Source organism: Protopterus annectens, chromosome 7.part0 (assembly GCF_019279795.1).
Source record: "Protopterus annectens isolate FY-2018-M chromosome 7.part0, PAN1.0, whole genome shotgun sequence".
NCBI classification, from domain to species: Eukaryota; Metazoa; Chordata; order Ceratodontiformes; family Protopteridae; genus Protopterus; species Protopterus annectens.
This window is the reverse complement of record NC_056739.1, coordinates 1,070,132,850-1,070,153,984: the sequence shown is the minus strand read 5'-3', so window position 1 is coordinate 1,070,153,984 and position 21,135 is coordinate 1,070,132,850. Positions and strand designations below refer to the sequence as shown.

Genomic DNA, 21,135 nt, shown 5'->3' with positions numbered 1-21,135 from the left:
AACTTGTGGAAGTGAAATCTGTATCCCTGGGACACTATATTTAAAACCCATTTGTCCTGGGTAATGAGTTCCTAATTCTTTGTATGAAGAACAATCTTCCCCCCAAAGGGGCAGTCAGATGATAAGTGCTTGGAAATTTTAAAAGGAAGTCACTGAGACAGTTTACCATGGGGGGAGTCTTATTATTCCCAGACTTGGAAGTGGAGGCCCCCCCACTGCTTAGTTCTGTAAGTTCCCTGGGACTGAAACCTGGGGTTTTTGCTGTGTCTGGGTTTGAATTGAGAAGACCTGGAAGGGGCTGGAAAGGACCAGTTTTTAGAGGGCCAATGCCTACTGTAAAAAATCTTTAACAGTTTGCATAGATTTAGCTTTATCTTCCATCTTTTTAAGAACTTCCTCAGCCTTGTTGCCAAACAGGTGGTCCTGATTTAAAGGAGCATCCAACAATTTAGCTTTAACATAATCAGGCGAAGATTGCTCCTTAAGCCAAGCATGCCTTCTGAGCACAGGCCCAGTAACAGCAGCCCTACAAGAGGCCTCTAATGAATCAAAACCACATTGCAAAGTATGTTTTCCAACTTGTTCGGCAGAATGCATTAAATCTTGTAATTCTTTATTTTCCACAGAGTCAGGAATTAACATAATTTTCTGTTTAAGCAGTCCAATAACATGTTGCTGATATTTTAACATATGAAACCGGCAGTTTAAAGCCCTAATGGCCAAGGTTGCAGAAGTGTAAACCTTCTTACCCCATCTATCCAGCGCCCTGGAGTCTCTATCAGAAGAGGTAGGATTTTTAGCAATAGAAGCCTTAATGCCCTTGGGCCCCTGTGAAATAGTCTCTGGATCTGCAATAGGATTTTTGAAAAGGAACTTGTGGGACTCAGGGACCCTGTAGTATCTGTCAGGTTTTCTGGGAGCAGGAGGCAGGGAATCAGGGGCCAAACTAGATTCCGAGAAAGCATCATCAACAATGTCCAGTACAGGAGGAATAGCTAAAGGCCTATGCTGAGGTAGGAGAAGGAAATCTCTAAGCCTCTTTTTGAATCAGAGTAATCCTGGCTTTCCCAGTGGAAATGCTCCCTTAGAGAATGTAAGGTTTCCCCAAAAGAAAAATCCTCAGGAGGGGAAGCAGAGGGAATAGAGTCCTCTGCATCAGAATCCTCATAAGTAGGTAAGGACAAATCCAAGTCATCAGAAGAGTCAGAAAAAACAGAATCCGGATCAGAAGATTCATAATCAACCTCAGTCCTAGGGCTCTTGGGGGGGGGGGGTGGCTACCCCTGATTAGAGTTATTAGATCTTCAGACATTCTTATCATTTGTTTTTTAGGCATAGAGGCCTGAGCATGTGGCTTGGGTGTCAGCTCTTTAGACATGGATCGAGATTTAGGCCTAAGTAATGAAGGAGGAGTAGATTTAATATGCAAGTCCATAGGCCTGAATACACCCTCAGAAGCCGGTGCCTGCACAGCGGTTCCGGACCCATCCAAGATAGAGACATCTGCGGGTTCCATAGTTGAAGCATCTCGCAGCATACCAGACTCCAAATTGGTCTCAGCAGAGGCCTGCAAATCAGAAGTAGCAGGTATCAGGGGCTGCAAAAGTGCCTCACTGAGTACCGGCGAACTGGCGACTGGCTTAGGTGAAGCATGGTCAGCAGTTTTGGACCTCGGTGGCCTGTCTCTGTCTTTATCTTTGCGTTTTTTTGGAATCCCGGTAGTCAAGTGGCTAACCAATGACATTAAACCGAGAACCGAAATATTTAGAGGCAAAAGTATACAGACGACAGATAGTGCACTGATTAAATAAAGCACAAAACTGACAGCAAGGTACGTCGCAGTCAGGGCCTAGGCAAGGAATACAGTACGAATGAAAATCTTTATGAGGTATTTGCTTTCCACAAGTAATGCAATTATTAACTTTTACTGACATTGGTAAGGAGCAAGAAAAAGTTTCCCCAACGGGATACTTAGTTTTAGTTGAAGACTTCGGTTCTGAAACTCGAAAACGAAAATTTCAGGAGTCGGCCGACCGGCACTTGCGAACTGCTTCTGCTTCGGGCACCGCACAGCAAGAAAGACTGATGTAATGGCATCGGCTGCATGTTTTATACCTCTGACAACCTGACGTCATGGAGGAAGGGACAGCAACCGATGCAGGACCCAAAACTTTGTTAATCAGGCCGACTGAGGGCAACCTGCAAGCAGATTACTATAATGTAATGACTGCAACAGTGAAACATTTAGAACATCTTTATATCATGTGCAGAGGCATTTGCAGAAAGCTGCAGTACTGCTTTCTTCAGTAGTTATATCATCTGCAGAAAGTTACAGCACTGCTTTCTTCAGTAGCTAGCTTTGCCCTTTACAAGGTTGTGGGGATGCTGGAATTTATCTTGGTAGCCAATGGGCACAAGATGCTGAAAGCTATTCAAGACAGTTTTGGACCATTGCAGAATGTACCCTCTCACATATTATACACTCTTCTATGTGTAACTGGGAGAACACTAAACTCTGTCATGTCAAACTGCTTCTAAAAATGCAGATCTTAGTACAAAAATACACTTCCTTCACTACTCCACAACAGCTAGTCTTTAAATAATTATAATTATAACATCACAGTTTTCCTGTCCAATCAAAGATACAAACATACTTTTTAAAAATGGAGAAAAGGGTATTTGTTGTGCTTCTGTCAGATTCAAAGTCAGAGTACATAGAGCTGTGGACTAGTAAACGGGGGGGGGGGGGGGGGGGAGACATAAACACACAGTTCACAGCTAGCACAGTATCACAGCTAGAAAACAGACAGTATAACACACATCAAGCCTGCTTTGGGGCATAAAACATATGTAAATGAGCAACTAAGCATGAACAAAACTGACTGCAAATTCCAACATATGCATTTACTTACCTGCTTACTCACAAGTCAGACTGAACCAACAGGACTCCTTTCAGTCAAGACCCCATTACAATAAGATAAGACATCAAACTGAAACAGTGAATACACCCAATAATAGTACCAAGGTTACCTTACAGAACACAAAATTAATGCTCTCAAGCACATACATAATACTATTAGCTGCTGGCATACTGTGAACCATGTTTAAAGCCTAAGTGCACAGTGAAAACAGACGTTAACCAATTATGCAGAATGCAATGCCCATTCAACAGCACTGACAGAGATGTTAGTTCAGTACTGTAACCCCCCCCCCCCCCAACAAGCCATCCCCTAAATGAAGGACCATACACACACGTGTAAAAAGATGCAGTAATGCAGGTATATAAATCACAGATGCAAAGAAGATGATGCATATATATATATATATATATATATATATATATATATACATACACACACACACACACACACACATATATATACATATACATATATATATATATATATATATATATATATATATATATATATATACACACACACACATATATACACACACACACAAAACTATCAGTGACAAGCTTACCTTGAAGTTGTCAAGCAAAAAACAAGCAGTATTAAATTGAAAGTCAAGAGTTTTTACGTGATGTACAGCAAAAAGCAGTTGTACCATAATCATTTGACTTGTTAACATACATCTATCCCTTGTTTACATATGAAAGGCACACAGTGGCCCTGTAAGGTTTCAAACCAGCTAACAGGGAACTCTGGTGCAAAAGCTACTCTATAACCCCCTTTTTATTAAAGGCTACTAATGTTTTACCCCCCAGCTTCTGTGGTGTTGCTTAGAGTGGTAGGTTGTTTAGGTTTCAAAGCAGCTAAAGGGGAGCACCACTGCAAAAGCTACTCTACAGCCCCCTTCTTTAGCACTGGTTATGAAAGATCACCCCTCCAGCTTCTGCAGTGCTGCACATAATTTTTGACTGTGCAGATTTCAAACTAGCTAACATGGCACTCTGTTGCCAAATTGACTTTACAGTATGCCCTATATTAAAGGCTACAAGTGCGCCCCCCCAAGTTTCTGTGTTGCTGCGTAGAATTAATAGCTGTTCGGGCATACACTGTCTGCTTCAGTTCACTGCAGTCACTCTGTTACTTAGTTAAGCCATGCTTAGTGACATTGCTTTGCTTAGATTAATCTGTGTTTACAATATTTAATTTATGTTAAATAAAATAAATACATAAATAGTGACATTGCTTTGCTTAGTCTGTGTTTGCAATATTTAATATATTTAGCTGTACAGATTACTGTACACCACACCCCAGTAAGCAGCTACACAGCGTCCTTCCACCACAACTATTCTTTTTTGTGTGTTCTTGAACCTGGTGCTGTCACTGTGAAAGCATCATGCAGAGAGAGAGAGAGAGACAGAAGGCGAGTTTGATACTGCTTTTAACATGCACAGATGGATGCCCACTCAGAGGGAGTCAGAAAGGAGGTGTATTAATTACCTGGGAGTTCCTCTTTGATCTCTGGGCTGGTTCTTTTTGGTTTACTGAAGACATTTTTGTGTGTACACAGGTTAACTGCTCGCTGTTCCCCCCCACAACGTTGTTGTTGTACAGTATTTGTCTTGCTGCCAGGTATGTATGCCTCATTCACATGAAGAAGCACAGAGATTTGCTAGAATTTCCCTATATGGTAATACATGTAAGCAATAATGCACGACAGTGTGTGTGTGAATGTGTAATTAATGCCCACCCAGGGGTGCTGTGAGGCACGACGCCACAGGCAGAGGACCTCTGTACCCCTGGAAGGGCATTAATTAGACATTAACACACACCCTGGAGGGCATTATTGCACTTAGACAATGGGCTCACAGTAAAACTGTTGTGTTTTACTTGTTTATTTTTTTTTTTTTAAGGACTATATTATTTTTTATATATTTTTTAATGTAAAATAGTTCCTCCGCCTACTGTTTCAAACTTGCTGTAGTATATGTCAGTGGTGTTGGAGGAAGCATTTTACATTAAATCTATATATAAAACAAATATAGGTTTTAAAAAATAAGCAAGCGAAACATACAGCCCATTCTCTCTCCAATACACACATGCACAGTCTCTTCTCCTTTCACACATATAACATATACAGACAGTCCCCTCTGCTTACATACATGCATTCACTCACACATCACTCTCGCTTTCTCTCTCACTCTCTACATCCATCGCTCTCTCTTTCTCTCTCTCACAGGCAGACACACATGCACACAGTCTTTCTGCTTTCATGCACCCATTCACACACTTGCAGACAGAAAATCACACACAACCTCGATCGCTCTCTTTCTTTTACTCACATACACGCATACACTCTCAGACACACTATTTTCTTTTTATTTTACACTTGCTAAACAGCAAAAGCACTGCTTAGCAAGTTTAAAATAACGGCTCACTCTCACTGACATGCACACAAACACACACGCAGACAAATACTTACCTTTTTCTTTTTTTTTTTTAAATGTTTTACACTCGCTAAACAACAAAACTGCTGCTTAGCGAGTGTAAAACAATGGCGGCCGCTCCGTTTCTTCAGTATGAGCTCCACGGCAGCTTGATAAGCTGCCATGAAGTGGCGGACTCGTTTTTCATTGGGCATTACTTGTACATTAACACCCTGCTGGAGAATGCTCATTCTCCAATCAGGTGTTGATGTACAGTTTGCCCGTTGTCTAATGAGACTTAATGGCCTTTTATGAAGCTATTCTGTTTTTTTCCAAGGTGCTAACAGTTCTATATATCTACAGCAATGTACTGAACAAATCAGTATGTACTCTATAACTGCATAGCTGTTAAGTGCAACAATTACTCTATTCCTTAATTAGTACACCTCATAGTTAAGTGCTTTTATAGAGTTTGCAGATGCTTTACAGGGAGGTTTTTTTTAGCTGATCATATTTTACTGTTTGATACTGCTGTTTATGTGGAATGTATATTGCATGTGTGATGTAACAGAGGTCCCCTCCCCCGGTGCTATCCTCATTTTTCATCTTATAACTTAAGGCAGTCCTGTCTGTTCAGTTTTATATTACTTACACATTCAAACTTGACTCTTTTTGCCACATGCCTTCTGTTACTTTCGTTACTTATTACTTCTAGGTTTCAAAGCAGCTAGAGGGGAACTCCACCGCACTACTCTATGCCCCCCCCCCTTTTTTAATAGTAGAGGCTGGCAGTGTTTCCCCATTCCCAGCTTCTGTGACACTACTTATGTTGGTTACTTAGGTATACATTGTCATTTGCTGTGCAATTACTTTGTTTAGCCATATCTAGTGACACTGCCTTGTTTAGATGCATCTGTGCTTGCACTAATTAATACAATCAGCTGTATAGATTTCTACCTGAACACTACAACCCTGTAAGCCACTGTACATCCTTCCTAACTATTCTGAGGCACTCTAAGTTTTCTTAGATTTGTCTCTTTGTACTTCTACCTGCTAACTAGCTCTACAGGGCAGAAACTGTTGATGCTTACAGAAGTGTCAAGGTTTTGTTTTTGCTTTACTTATCTTAAACTTGGTGCTGTCACTGTAAAACCATCAGGCAGAGAGAGTGATGGTGAGTGTGACACTGCTCTGCGCATGAGCAGACTGATTCACTCCTGCTCACTATGTTCTTATTTATTTATTAAAATTTGTTAACTGGAAAAGTCCAGCTGGTTAATTAGATCTACTTTCAGGGGATACCAAAGGAGAAAAACTTCAAAAGGGTTCTATTTGAAGTGGGATGTTTCCTTCTAAAAGGGAATTAAGGCTGAAAAATACATTTTTGAAGAAGGCTACAAGACTCCTCAGATGCAGTGCCCACAGCAGCAAAACTGGAATGATAAACAGAAGATATGTTTAGGTGAGGTTGGAAAACTTGCCAAAAATCAGACTGAGTACCTTCTGCAGAACGTTATCATATTTGCAAGTAACACTGAATAGTGCTCATCAGATAAAAGAATGCCTAGGTACATCAGCCAAGTACACTTTTTTCCATCCTTGAGTTGACAAGGTCATAGAAAACTTAAAACTGTACAGCAACCTCACTTTAGTGAACAAGTTTCCAGAGGCCAGATATTTTTCTAATACTTGATATTTAGAAAGAAGGGATTTCACTACTTTTACAGCAATGCAATTACTTCATGACATGGATATTATACATTACCAAGACTGAGACAAAAATTAAGCTACAATGGGTGATAAAACAACTTTACTGTAGCAACAGAACAGAATCAACTAGCACCTTGTCCAGTATGCATTCAAGGTTGAAAAAAGTACAGTTGTGTTAAGTACTTACCGCAACTGCAGATCCCTGCTTGAGTACTGAGCCTTGGGAATTCCTGCCTGAAGCCCACAGTCAGCTGCAATACCAGAGAATTTCACAATCCCTCAGCCAGTGGTCACCCCCCCTTTCTGACATAAGAATGTCTGGGGTATAAAGGAGTGGGGCCATCGGCACCATATGTATATATTCTTGCCTTAGGAAGTTAAGCTACATCTGCTCCAAAGAGAAGCACGATCAGCCCTGTCACCCTAACTAAAGGTAGCAGGTACAGAAGTGGGTAAGGGGAGGTGACTGGATATACTACCCAGCTCAATCCCAGGTAGGAAATAAGATAAGGAGTAGGTAGGAAGGACAAAGTACTACAACAGTGATCTACTTGAACTTCTGCAGTTATTTTAAGTACCTAACTCAACTGTACTATATTCAACTTAGTGACAGTTGCAGTACTAAGCTTTTGGAAGATTCACAAAGCTAATGAAGGAAGGACAGTTGGGTAAGAAGACAGTGCTGGAGTGAGAAAGCTCTGTATAATGGCAGAGGCAAAATTTGCTCTGGCTCTGGAAAAGGTACTAAGGTTGTAATGCTTACTAAAGGTGAAAACAGGACCAGATATCTGCCTCCAAGATGGACCGAGTTAAGGCCCCTTTTAGGAAGGCTGTGGTTGTTGCCTTTCCTCTAGTAGAGTGAGTTCTAAAAACATTAGAGATCTGTTCTCCATAGTGGGAGTAGCAAAAAAAGATGCAAATGACTATCCACTTAGATATGGTCTGTTTTTCTACGTCTCCTTTTTTTGCCTTAAGCAAACAACACAAAGATGCTCTTGCCCTGTTAGGGAATTTAGTCTTGTGAAGGTAAATCTAAGCTACCTGTGTACATCAAAAGAATGCAGGATTATCTCTCTTTTGTTTTGGGAATTAGTAAGAAGATTGGTAGGTGGATGGCCTGGTTAAGACAGATTTCTGATACAACTTTGAGCATAAAAGGTAGGATTTTTTTTTTATAAAAACGCCTTTTCTGAATTATCACTTGTGACACAAACGAGCTTATACTTGTATAAAAGTAATCAAACTATATTACTAAGTTCACACTGACAAGCATTACACATCACATATATTGTTATATATCCTATAATATCACACTGTAGACATGTGATGATCAAACACTACATTGTATGTGTGTCTCTCCAAGTCCCTGACTATTGGGTCAACTCTTAGAGGTGTGTTGTCAATATTATAGTTACCAGGGGTGGATAGCTACTAAAAGGATACTATTATGCGTTTCTTGGCATTTCGTTCTAGTCCATGGCTCTGACACCAGTTATTTGTCCATGTCAGTCCTTCATGGAGAACATCTGTGTCGGTGTGGGCTTCTATGACTGCTCCTTATTTGAAATCATCTGCAAATTTAGTCAGCCAGAGGCCATTGACATTGGCCCTGATTTCAGAGAAGTGTTGTTGTGTCTTTTGGCTTTTCCCGGTTAGGGGTCGCCACAGCGGAACTCCTGTCCACTAATGATTGGTAGTTGATTTTTACGTGCCGAGTTACCAGCCCTGGCGCACAACCTTCAACGAAGGTACACCCATTCACACGTCTCCACGCAGAAAACGCTCTAGCTGAGAATCGAACCGGACAGCGTCTTACTGTGAGGCGACAACGCTACCGCAGCACCACCACGGCGGGACCCTTCAGAGAAGTAAATGCTAAAAAGGAGCTGTCCCAAGACTGATCCCTGAGGGACTCCACTTGTGACTGGCCTCTTTGTAGAAGTGGACTCCCCAGTTCTAACTTCCTGAGTCTTGTCTGGGAGCCAGCTGGCTATCCACCAGGTGACATAGCGGTTTATACCTAATCTCTTGAGTTTGTTAACAATGACCGAGTGTGGCAATGTGTCAAATGCTTTGGTCAGGCCAAGCTAGGCAGTGTGAACCATTCTACCTTCATCAACTGCTTTGGTGATCTTCTCAAGAAGTCCACCTGGTTGAAGAGATATGACCTGCCATTAATGAAAACAAATCTGGTTGGGCCCAGTGTCTGGAGGTTTCTTGTGTAATTACTGATCATTTTCATGAATACTCTTTCCATGGCTTTGCATATGAGACTTGTTATAGGCTTCCCAAGTTTGGCAACAACTCTTTCTACTTTCTGTTGCCAGAGTCATTGTGTCAAATGTTTTTGCGCTCTGGAGTTATGAAAAAAAAAACAGTTGCTTAACAGTAATCTTTCTAAACACGTGCATCTCCTTTTGTTCTGTTGAGATTCCTCTTATTTTGTAATACTTCAACCTTTGTCAGCACCTCTAAATAATTCTCACTTCTTAACCAGATGTCTTTTATTTCTACTGTATTTTTAAACTCCATTTCATTTTATCCAATTCATTAGCTATAGTTTCTGGAGTGCTTTCTATTTTCTCTAACAACTCATGGATAATTTTCACTACCCATTCCTTAAATTCCTTTCTTTAACATGTAAGTGGGGAAGCGCCAGTGTCTCATCTTTATTTCATTACACTGCTTTGTGTATTAGTATTTATTGGTGCCTGATCTGAAACAGTTATTGGATGTGTATCAAAGTTCTCAAATATGTGGTTATGTTCCTCTGAACTATAATTTCTATCAAGACTAGCTCAGTTATTGTACCTTGGAGAATAATATGTAAATTCTCTCTGACTTTCTACTACTGAATTTACGTCTTCCACACCAAATATTAGAAATCTACACACTTTTGTTATATTTCCCTTCTAGTCCCCCAGATTCACCCTCATTGTTGCAAATCAAGGTCCAGTCCCCACCTATAAGTAATATTCTCCTGCTGAAAAACTGATTATTACTCCCAATTTTTTTTTAACATCCAAAATAGCAATTTTAGGTAGAATATAAACACATGCCAGTAGCCCCTTATTACTACAACTCTGCCATTATTTTCATTTCCTCTCTTCTATCACTACTGTAGCTCCTCTAGCAATTAATACAAGTACTCCTCTTTTCTTTTGTCCCCGACATTCGGGACAAAATTCATCCTGAAATCCTTTCTTTATCAAGTTCACATCCTCAGTTCTTTCCAAACATGTCTCCTGTAACACTACTATCTGCACGCTGCATTTCTTAACATAAGTATTTTTCCTTTTTGTCTATAGCTGTGAGACCATTCACATTCCAGATAACATGAAAAGTGCAGCCATTATGATATCTATATCATATATATATATATAACACACACACATATATATATATATATATATATATATATATATATATATATATATAAATAATATAGCCATTATTCTGACCTATTATATATGGCAGCTTTTTTAAATGTCTAATTACAACTTTTGTGATACATGCACCCATTAATGTTCATCAGATTAATCCTTTATGCAGTAGGCATAAAGGTAGGATTAGTCCAATGGGTTACTCTGCATTTTAAAGGTAAGAAAAGGCTCCTTGCATATCAGGGCTTATAATTCTGATATGCACCTGCAGAAGTCGAAACAAGCAGCACAATGGTTTTCCAAGTTAGCATTGTGAGGGAAGTAGAGGAGGCAGGTTCAAAGGGAGATAAGGTGAGCTTTTCAAAGACAATGTTCAGGGTCCCAGGTAGATAGAGGATGCTTCCTTGGGGATCTGAGGTGTCAGACACCCTAAGGAACTACTTCATGTGGAGGGTGAGATTAAGTAACTGGGGAATAAGGGCAGACATGTAAAAATAGCAGAAGTATATACCTTGACTGAAGCGCAAGACAGCACACCTTTTCGTACATGGACATGACGGGTAATCCAGGGCCTGGGATAACAAGGCTTTTCGAGATAATATGTCCTTAGCTTCACACCAGATGGAAAATGATTTCCATTTAGCAATATACGACTTCATGGTACTCGCATTTTTGCTTCTTTGAGAATGGGAACCATGCCCTCTGGAAAAACTCCAGCAGGAAGTAGGACCATATCATCCAACTTGTTAGGTTCAGGGTTTTTAGACTGGGGATAATTTCACACCCTTTGTTCCAGAGGCAAGGTTCAGGTCCCCCCATGAAAGCAGGATGGAGAAAGTACAGTTTTGTACCTAACATAAATGCAGATGTTTGAGTGTATACACTGCTGCAGTCATTACACTTGAGTTATCCTGCCAACAGGCGGTTCCCCAGTTGGCCTGAGTTCCAAAGTCTTGGTCTGGCATCGGTTGCTGTCGCCTCCTCCCTGACGTCAGTGTGACAGGGGTATATAAGATGCAGCCATTTTCTTCGGTTTTTCTTGCCCCAGATGTCAGGTGCCCCCAAACAGGTAGGCAATTCAAATTGCTAATAAAACATACATAAGAAAAGCAAACAACAACTTTCAGCTACCAGCAAATACTCCCCATAGGTAGTAAAGGGTAGAAGACATAGGTACGTACCAACAAGCAAGAGGGGAAGGAGGGAGGGTAACCTGGACTGCAGCAGTGTATACACTCGAACATCTACATTTATGGTAGGTACAAAACTGTACTATGTTCGTGTTACACTGCTGCAGTCATTACACTTGGGTAGAATCCCAAAGCTGAGGTAGGGTGGCTGGTTCTATAAGGCATTAGGGGTGGCTATAAAGCCCTGCAGCACTGCAGTGGCGAAGCCAGCTCTGGATTTAGAGTATAGAGGCAGATGGCAATGCTTGGTGAAGGTATGTACAGAACTCCAAGTTGCTGCTTCCAAAATATCCTTGGTAGATACTCCTCTGAGGTAGGCAGTTGACGTGGCTGTTGCCCTGGTGGAGTGAAATCTAATGCTGCTAGGTACAGGTTTCCCATGGTGTGCATAGCAGAAATGTATACAATGTCCTATCCATTTTGAACTAGTCTGTTTTGAAATGGCTTTTCCCTATGCTCCTGCAGCATATGCTACCAATAGTTGCTCAGATTTTCTGAAAGCTTTGGTTTTGTCCAAGTAGAAGCGCAACTGCCTATGAATGTCCGAAGAATGCAGTAGTCTCTCCCCTTTATTCTGTGGTTTTGGATAAAAAGTTGGCAAGCGAATAGTTTGGTTTAGAGCCACACTGTATACCACCTTTGGCATAAACGTAGGGTTAGTTCTTAAAGACATCCTGTTCTGGTGGAAAATGAGGAAAGGTTCCACTGCCATTAGTGCCTGTAATTCTGAAACTCTCTGTGCTGATGTTATTGCCAGGAGCAGAGCAGTTTTCCAACAGATATATTTTAATTCTGCTGTGTTAGCTGGCTCAAAAGGAGGTAAAGTTAATTTTTCCAAAACAAAGTTGAGGTCCCAAGTTGGAGTAGGTGCTCTACGGGGCGGTCTTATGTTTTTAGCCCCTCTGAGGTACTGTCTTAGCAAAGGATTAGAGAAAATTGGTGGATCCGTGTTGTAATGAGCAGAGATGGCAGAGGCGTGGATCTTGATGGATGAGAAGGAGAGGCATTTGTCCAGCATCTCAGTTAAATATTGTAGTATCTGAGGAATGTTTGGGACAAGAGGGTCAACGTTGTGAGCCTGGTTCCAGGCACAGAATCTCTTCCATTTATCCGAATAGGCCTTCCTGGTACTAGGCCTTCTGGTCTCCAGAATAACATCCATAACAGCTTTGGAGAGAGGCATTGCTTGCTTGACTAAGGAATCTTACATGCAGCTAGGTTTAAGGTCTTTAGCTGGCTGTGTAGTATCTGATTGTTGTGCTGAGTCAGCAGATGTGGGATTTGAGGCAAAATCCAGGGTGGTCCTTGTGCTAAGTTCATTAAGATTGGGTACCAGTGCTGGCGTGGCCAGTCTGGTGCAATCAGGATCATCTTTGGCTCTTCTTGCCTGGCTTTTATGAGTACCTTTGGCAGGAGAGGTAGTGGTGGGAAAGCGTATACTTGTAGGTTTTTCCAGCTGAATGAGAGGGCATCCACTTTCCATGCTTGTGGATGGTAACTCCTTGTGCAGTATTTCTGTAGCTGGCAGTTCATTGGGGATGCAAACAGATCTATGTCCAGGCTCCACCATTTCTGTGTTATCATTCTGAATATTTGTGGATTCAATTCCCATTTGTGGGGATCCATGATGTTTCTGCTTAAGTTGTCTGCCAGTGTGTTTTTCTCTCCTGGCAGGAATTGTGCTTGCAGATGAACTTGATAGTTTAGAGCCGTGTTCCACAAGGTCATGGCTTGTCTGCAGAGGGGGTAGGAGTGAGTGCCCCCTTGCTTGTTTATGTACCACATAACTGTGGTGCTGTCTGTTTTTAGTAATAGTTGTCCTGGATGCAGCAGGTCCTTAAAAGCTATAAGGGCATTTTGTACAGCTAGCATCTCTTTTAGATTGATGTGAAGATGCCTTTGTTCTGCGGGCCACTTGCCCTGAATACATTTGCCTGCCATGTGTGCTCCCCAGGCATAATCCGATGCATCTGTTGTCAGTGTTTACCTGGCTGTGGGTTGTGTAAAAGGCTGTCCCTTGTTGAGGTGATAAGCTTGAGCCCACCATCGAAACTCCTGTTGAAGGCAAGGAATTAGTGGTATAACTGTTTCCAAACTTTGACAGTGTTGAGACCATACATTCTTTAGGTACCATTGTAGTTTCCTCGTATGCAGTCTGGCATATGGAATTAGTAGTATGCAAGATGCCATGTAAACCAAGGCCTGCAGAATTTTTCTTGCAGGGAGTTGGGTCTTTGTTGCCATCAATTGAAAGTATTGAGTCAGTTGTCCTTGCTTGTCTGGCGTGAGATAAGCCATCTGGGCCGTTGTGTTCAAGCTGGCACCCAGGAATATCATCTCTTGTGAGGGCACTAGTTTTGATTTCTTTTTGTTTACTGTGTACCCCAGGCAACTTAATAACTTTTTTACAAATGCCAGATGCTTTAGAAGAATGTCCTTGCTCTCTGCTTAAATCAGGCAGTCATCCAGGTACGGATAAATTTGAATTCTGTCTGCAAAATGCAATTACTGGTGCCAGGCACTTTGTGAAGACCCTGGGCACAGTAGATAAGCCAAAGGGCAGTGCAGAGAATTGATAGTGCATTGAACCAGCTATGAATCTGAGGTATCTTCTGCAGTTTTGTCTGATAGGGACATGCAGGTATGCTTCCTTGAGGTCCAAGGTCACGAGCCAAGCTTTCTTGCCCAGCATGGGAAGAAGCTGCTGTAGTGTCAACATTTTGAATTTCGGAACATCCAGGTAAGTGTTTAGAATAGAAAGATCCGGAATGGGCCTCCAGGCTTTGTCCTTTCTTGGAACCAGAAAGAGTCTCGAGTAAAATCCTTGTCCTTGCTCCTGTGGTGGTACCTTTTGAATAGCTCTCATATCCATGAGTGCGGTAATTTGTTTTTGAGCCTCTGCCCATTGATTTGGTGGCAGATTTGGCATTCCTTTTAACCTTGGCAGAGTGTGAAAGTGGAACCTGTAACCTTGAGATACAATGTTGAGAATCCATTTGTCTTTGGTGATCACATGCCAATTGTGATAGAAAAGTGCCAGTTTTCCTCCCAAGGGGGCTGCCAAGAGAGAGCTGTTTGGCAGCTGTAGTGGGAAGTCATTGGGGCTGCTTTTTATATGGTTGGGGCCTGTCTTCCCCTTCTTTCTGTCCTGATGCAACCCATTGTCGAGGCCTGTAAGGTCCTTGTGGTTGACCTCTACCTCTTGGACATCTGTATCTGCCCCTTTGAGGTCTGTCTGTAACTGGAAAGGACCAATTCTTAGTTGGCCAATTTCTGCTAAATCGAGGAGGCTGAACCTGTAAGAAATCCTTCACCGTTTGCATAGATTTTGCCTTATCCTCCATTTTCTTTAATACCTCTTCTGCCTTAACTCCAAATAACACATCCTGCTGCAAAGGTGCATCCAATAATTTTGCTTTAACATGATCTGGTAACGTATGTTCTTTTAACCAAGCATGTCTTCTAATGACAGAGCCTGTAACTGATGCTCTACAGGAGGCCTCTAAAGAATCAAAACCACATTGCAAAGTATGTTTTCCCACTTGTTCAGCTGCATGCAATAAATCCTGCATTTCTTTAAAATTAGGAGGATCTGAATCTGGAAGCATTTTTTGTTTCAACTGAAACATCAAAAACTGCTGATATTTTAGCATGTGAAACTTGCAATTTAAGGCTCTCATTGCTAAAGTTGCAGACGTATATACTTTCTTTCCCCATCTGTCTAATGCTCTGGAATCTCTGTCAGAGGGAACTGGATTCTTGGCTGATGAGGCCTTAACCCCTTTGGGTCCCTGAGAAATAGTTTCAGGGTCAGCAACAGGGCTTTTATACAGAAATTTGTGTGAGTCAGGGACTCTGTAGTATCAGTCAGGTTTAACTGGGGCTGGGGGGTAAGTTATCAGGATTTAAGCTGGATTCAGTATACACATCATCCACAATACCTAACACTGGCGGAATAGCAAGGGGTCTGTGTTGAGGTAATAAAAGGAAGCCTCTGAGCCTTTTCTTGGATTCTGGGTAATCATGGCCTTCCCAATGGAAATGCTCCCTCATGGTATGTAAGGTTTCCCCAAAGGAGTAGTCCTCAGGCAGAGAGGCTGATGGAATTGACTCCTCAGCATCAGAATCCTCATAAGGGGGGTAAAGAATATCCTAGGTCTGAGGATGAATCTGAAGAGATGGAGACCTGGTCGGATGAGTCATAGTCTGCATCCTGTCTAGGCCTTTTATGAGGAGGGGGATGGGACTCCCTGATCAGAGTGATTAGGTCTTCGGCCATTTTGATCATTTGTTTCTTAGGCAAGGAGGCCTGTCCTGGAGAATGCTGTATTTGTTTCTTTGTTTTTAAAGGAGGCTTAGACTTAGCAGAGGGTTTAATGCTTAACTGAGTAGGTCTGAAAACACCCTCTGAAGCTGCGGGTAGCTCAGCTACTCCGGATCCCTCTGAAGGGTTAGTTTCGGTAGGCTGAATAACTTGTGCTTCCGAAGGCCCAGCCATCTCCACATGGGAGTCAAGAGGCAGCCTGTGGTTCTACAGAAGCGGTCGTCAGGAGCTGTGAAGGCGCCTCACTGAAAACCGGAGAACCGGCGACTGGCCTAGAAGAGGCTTCGTCGTCAGTTTTGGGCCTCGGATGCCTATCCTTGTCTTTGCGCTTTTTATGTATTCCGGTTGTCAGTAGTTCCGATGGCATGGTATAATGGAATTTTCTACCAAAATAATGTCGGGCAAAATCAAACCAACGTTTAATAGTGCAAAACCGACAACCAGTGACGTCATGGTCTGGGCCTAGGCATGGGATACAATAAGAATGGAAATCCTTATGAGGTATTTGCTTCCCACAAGAAATACAGTTATTAACTTTTACTGACATCGGTTCTGAGGCAAGAAAAAGTTTTCCCAACAGGGTACTTAGCTTTGCAGAAGACTTCGCTTCTGGATTCGGAATGAAAATCTCAGGAGATGGCCGACCGGCACTTACAAACTGCTTTTGCTTCGGGCACCAAGTGGCAAGAAAGACTGAAGAAAATGGCGTCGGCTGCTTCTTATATACCCCTGTCATACTGACGTCAGGGAGGAGGCGACAGCAACCGACGCCGGACCAAGACTTTGGAACTCAGGCCGACTGGGGAACCGCCTGACGGCAGGATAACTCAAGTGTAATGACTGCAGCAGTGCAACACAATGAACATCCAGTGTTGTCTGGGCCAGTGTGGTACAATCACAGCAATCAGAATCTTTGGCCTATCTTCCCTTATTTTTTGCAGTACCCTGAGGATGAAGGGGTAACTGAGGAAAAAACAGAGAGAAAAACTATCCAAGAGAAGGAGATGTCTTCTATGCTCCCCTTCTGGGATGTTTTGGATCAGAGCTTTCTGAGTTGCCAGCTTTGACTACAGGTAAAACATCCTACTGCTGACACAACCCATAGCTGGACTAAGTCGGAGGGTTATTTTCCTTTTAAACATACATTTGCTGTGGTCCAGAAGAGATCTGCTCAAACTGTCAGCTAGACGGTTCTACTGTCCTTGGATGTAGGAAGCTACTGCTGATAGTTGTTGTTGTTACACTTATTGCCAGAATTACATGGCTAGTCTGCACAGGCGGTATGACCGAGAACCCCCCCCCCATCTGATCATGTACCACATAAAAGTGGTATTTGTCTGTTAGGATTTGGATGGGCCCTTGTAGCTGCTATGACTGTCATCTCTTTTACGTTTGTGTTGGTTTGACATTAGCCTGTCCTATTTTCCTTGTGCTCTCAATTTTCCTAAACGCATCTCGCAGGTCAACTATGAGCTGTCTGTTGTCAGAACCTGGCAGGGTTCCTGTATCCTGAATGAGGGAACCAGGATGCCTCTTATGTTGCCCTCCCACCATCGGATCTCCCTTCTTCCAACATGGGAGGAGGGTGAATGGTTGTCTCTCAAGAACATTTGTACTGGGACCAGCATTTTCTTTGGGGGGGGACCACTCTAGCTTTCTCATGTACAAGTTGGTTGGGGTATCATCAAGGTACATGATCCCATGTGCCCCAGCAGTCTGAAGACTTATTTGCCTGAGACGGCATTATGATTGCTGATGTGTTTGTAACAGCATGAGAAAGAATTTTTTTCTCTAAATTAAAAGCTCTCTACTGGACAGAGTCCAGGAATGCACCCATGAAGGTAACTCTGGTAGTGGGGCATATCTGGGACTATTGGATATTAAAGGTGAGGTCCACCTTCTGAATGCAGTCCATACTGGTTTGCATAGCTCTGTGGATATCTTCTTAGAGATACTGTCTGGTTCACACAATCATCAAGGTAAGGGCAAATACTGACAGCATGGCTCCTGCAAAAGGCAATAACCAGTGACAAACATTTAGTGAAAGCTCTGGTTGCATTGGATAAGCCAAATGTTAAGGCACAAGACTGGAAGTGAGATCCCTGTTCTGAAACACAGGAACTGTCTGTGTTCTGCACAATGGGAATATGAAGGTAGGTGCCCTTCAGGTCAAACGTTACCATGCACACCCTGGCATAAGTAATAGCAACTTTTGAAGACTAAGCATTTTTAATGTGAGTACTGCTAAGAAATTGTTTAGCTTTCAGAGGTCCAGTATGGGCCACCATGACCCTTCCTTCCTTGGATCCAAGAAGAGCATGGAATACAGTCTTAAGCCTGCCTTTCCTTGCAGCACCAAATGAACAGATCCTTGTTGTAAGAAGGCCTCTACCTGGGAGGGAATCGGATGTCTTTGTTGGTTTGCAAATGAGGGGATTCCTAAGAAGGGGCGAATCCACCATATTTGCAAGGATTATCCTTTCTTTATGGCTGTGAGTACCTATTTGTCCTGGGTGATTTATTCACAAGCTGAGGTGAAGATGGGAAATTCTTCCCCCTAGTTTCCCCAAGATGTTGTCATCAGATAGGGTTGGAGTATGATTTGCTAGGAGAGAGATGGGGAGGTGCTGTGGATAGACACAACTCTTCCTGCTGGATCCCAGGTCTTTAGAATCCCCCCCCCAGGTCTTGGTCAGGAATTGCAATGTCACTGCCTTTGACACTTGGGTCATTTTTCCCCTAGCAGACTTAGACTTTTCCTACTCAGAGGAAAGGTGAAAATTGACTACGATAATTCCTGTTGCATCTAAGTGGGGGCTGGGGGAACAGAGTTTTTTGGATGATTTCAAAGTCTTCTTTTCCTACAATCTTTGAAAAAACTTTCTCCTCAGAGTCCAAACAGAAAATCCTTGTCCAGGGTTGCATTAAGAAGTTGCTTAAATATGGTCTGGCAGGGTTTGGTTCTTCTGCCAGGCATTTCTGTGAATAACAGACCTCTGGGCAGCTTTCCTACAAGATGTAACTCACTATCACAGACACATTTAAGTGAATGTTCGGACACCTGGAAGGTGACACTGCACAGGTCCTGAATGCCTTCCATAAGGTTCTTATCCTGGATCCCCTCTGCCTCAGATTAGGTCTGTACCTGTACATACTCCATGTACTTAAACACATGAAGCTATCAGCTCTCACAGCCAGGATAGCAGTAGTACACGTTTTCCTGCCAAATTAGTCAGATTCTATTCTCCCTGTTATTTGGCAAAGGGTTGGATGCAGTCCCTGAGGATGCCTTGTGGGAGGCCAAAGACACCACAACTGGGTCTGCCACTGGGTTATTATAAAAGGTAGTTATGGTGCTCCATCACCCAAGACAAGAAGTCAGGCTTCTTGAGAGCAAGGGTTAATGAATCAGGCTGCAAGGATATCTCCAAAAACATGTCATCCAAGACTTTGTGGACTGGATGTAAAGCCAGGGATCTAGGTTCAGGCAACTCAGAGTCCTAAGCCAAAGTGAACTCCTTAGACTCCCAACTGAAGGGCTCATCATTCTGTGGAGAATTTACCCTGACAGAAAGCTCCACAGCAGGTGAGGTTGAAGACGAGGTGTCTTAAGAATAAGAATCATAGTACTGCTGGAAAGATAGGTGGCCTTTTTATTTACATCAGAATCAGTGAAATCATAATCCCTTAAGGAGGAAATGGCTGTCTCTCTTTTCCCACAGGATATTTCAGGCAGAAGTTCCTTTTCCAGAGAAGGCTGTGTGGATTTCACTAATTCCATGAAATGCTGTGCCAATCTGACAAGGTCATGTGGGGAGAATCTGGCCCAAATAAGCAGGTGACACGGGCAGAGAAGGCTTGGACTTGTGTCTGGAGGATGACAAGGCCTCAGAATGTGAGCAGGTAGCCATAACCTCGATCTGATCATTGAGGATTTCATCCCTTACTATAACTAGAGATATTTTGCCCTCGCTCTTCTGTATCCAAGATCTTGCCGTCAAAGCAGCTCCAGTCTCTACCAATGCTGGCCTGTTCTTGGCTCACTATTACACATAAAGGGCAGAAGACATGTTGGCCTCCAGAGAGGTCATGGCAGAGGACTCAGGCATGGTAGTCACTGCTCTACAGGGCTGCAAAAGTGCATCATCAGTATTGATGATTTAAAACCAAGGTGGGGCAACAGACACCATGGGCCTCCCTGACATCCTTCTCCTTCAAACTATTTTTACATTTATTTGGACATCAGCACGGGGACCAGCAGATGCCATAGGGTGAAAAGACTCGTCACCACATTCCTTAAGAGATTTACAAAAGGTAGTAGGCCCTAAGCCTAATGGTTGGATCATTAAAATAGCCAGATTCCTGTCAATATGAGGCATTGTGCTCCTGACAAACAGAACAAGAAGTTACGCACTCACCATAACGTTCGATGTATGTAGTCCATCTCACCTTACATTCTTACCTGTGGGTTCAGAGCCGAATATCATATCGGCTAAACTTTTCTAGCTCGAAGTCTTCTATTGGCTGGGCTAAGCAGGTATCCCATGGTGCACTGCTCCATATCCCCAGATCTAGTTTGCTGCAATACTCATTCATACCCCATGCATACACAACATCCAGGTAAAAACAATAAGCTAAAGTAAAGGGAACTCTGTAGATAGAAACCTAACCTCCAGATCCTCCAGGAAGGGGGAAGGTGGGAGGGTAAGTAAGAATGTGAGGCGAGATGGACTACATACATCGAATGTTATGGTGAGCACATAACTTCTTGATGTTATGTAGTCCTATCTCGCCTACATTCTTACCCGTGGGACAGCGTCCCTAGCACCTACATCCTGGGTGGCTCATAGGAAAATACTCCTGAGTACTGTGGAACCAAAGGACGACCTGCCCCTAGAAACCACGTCCAATTTGTAATGAGAAACAAATGTGTGAGGAGAAGCCCAAGTAGCTGCAGCACATATATCATCCATTGACAATCTGTCTTGATAGGCTGTAGATGTAGAAACAGCCCGAGTAGAGTGAGCCTTGACTGGAAATGGCAGATCTTTTCCTCCTGAGTGGTAGGCGAAAGAGATGCAGCTAGATATCCATCTGGATAGGGTGATCTTGGAGACCGGGGACCCAATTTTGTTTTCCGAAAAGGAGACAAACAGTTGATTAGACTTCCAGATATCTTTTGTTCGGTGC

General features: G+C 42.7%; 1 protein-coding gene across 4 annotated transcripts in view; it reads right to left on the bottom strand.

Annotated features, from left to right (window-relative positions):
- SPPL2A (signal peptide peptidase like 2A) overlaps positions 1-21,135 on the bottom strand; it is a 1,262,472-nt gene that overhangs the window by 381,474 nt on the left and 859,863 nt on the right. The gene's annotated exons all lie outside the window — the stretch shown is intronic.